The sequence below is a fragment of the Belonocnema kinseyi genome, unplaced genomic scaffold, assembly GCF_010883055.1.
Source record: "Belonocnema kinseyi isolate 2016_QV_RU_SX_M_011 unplaced genomic scaffold, B_treatae_v1 SchBZDm_3750;HRSCAF=4085, whole genome shotgun sequence".
In the NCBI taxonomy this organism is placed as follows: Eukaryota; Metazoa; Arthropoda; class Insecta; order Hymenoptera; family Cynipidae; genus Belonocnema; species Belonocnema kinseyi.
In genome coordinates, this window is record NW_022875999.1 from 1 (window position 1) to 1,544 (window position 1,544).

The 1,544-nt window shown below is 34.5% G+C and overlaps 1 long non-coding RNA gene across 1 annotated transcript; it reads right to left on the reverse strand.

Annotated features, from left to right (window-relative positions):
- Positions 1–83: 83 nt before the first annotated feature.
- LOC117182555 lies at positions 84–667 on the reverse strand. The gene is made up of 2 exons (XR_004468331.1): positions 564–667; positions 84–266 (listed from the first exon to the last, which is right to left on the reverse strand). It is a non-coding gene; the product is annotated as an uncharacterized LOC117182555 (long non-coding RNA).
- Between the last annotated feature and the right edge of the window lie 877 nt (positions 668–1,544).

The window sequence follows — 1,544 nt, forward strand, 5'->3', positions numbered from 1 at the left end:
GTAAGTGTTATTTTCAAAAATTATCGGGAAAAATTGAAATAAGAATAAGTTGAACAAAGATACGGTTGAAATAACCAAATGGATTGAAATTGAACATTTTTTATTATAAAGTCATCCTTCTTAAACTAAAATCACTGCCTGACGTACAAGTTTCTTCATAAATAATCACAGTCAATAACTGTGTCAACAGAAAATGTTGAATCTGACGTGCATTGTCTCGACTACCAGGTACATTCAGGCTTCAGAAATATTTTTTGGATTTATATCTGTACGAAAGAAAAATTATGTCTATATAGGTGCACTCTATTACGTTTTAATTGCATTATGAGAATTTGAACGAAAGTATAAAATACAATTGTTGCATTAGATTTTTATTCTTAGGTTATGTTGTAGATAAGTCAGTCTTTCAAGTACATATTCACTGTCAATTATTATCGCGGTTTTAGAACTGAAATGATTCTATTCAGCATGATAGAATAAGCAAATTATAATTGAAGTATCCTATTTTATAATCTCCCTAAATATGTACAAAATTAAAATTCAAATGATTAGTTTAAACTTACTTCTTTTGTTATCCATATCTTGCACAATCTTCCATGTGACATGTCTTGATCAACAACCTGAAACTGGTCAAACGATCGGCGACCACAATTCAACATATCGATTAAACTAAGGCCTTTTCATACGTCTGCTTGCAGGCTGCCTGCCTACAGAGAGACCGCAACAGTCTATAGAAAACGACCAGAATGATCTGTCTCTTTCACTATTATGTAGTTCAGCTGGCAGGCTATATGACACACCCGGCAACCAAGGATATGAAAAGACCTTTAATCGACAATAAATGAACTTACACGGCGATTCCAGCTTTGGCATGTAAAGTTCCACTCCCCATCCCTGGATACGCAAAGCAACCCGTGGAGCCAGGGATGAGAAGTGGCGTTCCACATGCCAAAGTTGGGAAGCAAGGAACACATCAAGCACATCAATTTGTTGTTGAAATGGAGCAAAAAGAACCAAAAATTTCCAAAATCACTGAATTTATCACTGAACATTGCCTTAAATCACCAATTTGTGACATAACACAAACGCTGAAAAAAATCACAATGCGCTTTTGAAAATCACCAGTTTTGTGTAAAAATCACTAAAATGGCCACCTTGACCATTTTGTTAGTATGACCGCGCAGCTTAATGAGATACGCCAAAAAAGACTACATTTTTGAATTCAACTAGAAAATTGTATATCAGTATATAAGTTATAATTATAAATAAGTATAATGAGAACATCAATTAAAAAAAAGTAAAAAAGTGTGAATAATTTGAAGAGAAATTTGAAAACGGAGAGCGGATTAGCCACGACCAATTACTGTAAATAACTCTGCCCGCCCGGTACGTGACGAATACAAAAGGAACATTATATTACCGTCGCACCACTCTTAAAACGACCACTAAAAGGATCTTGAAAAGGACCCAAATCTCTCAAACTATCTCCGAGACTATTTTGTTTCAAATCAACTTTGTTTATAGACTCAAATGGGCGAAGCTAT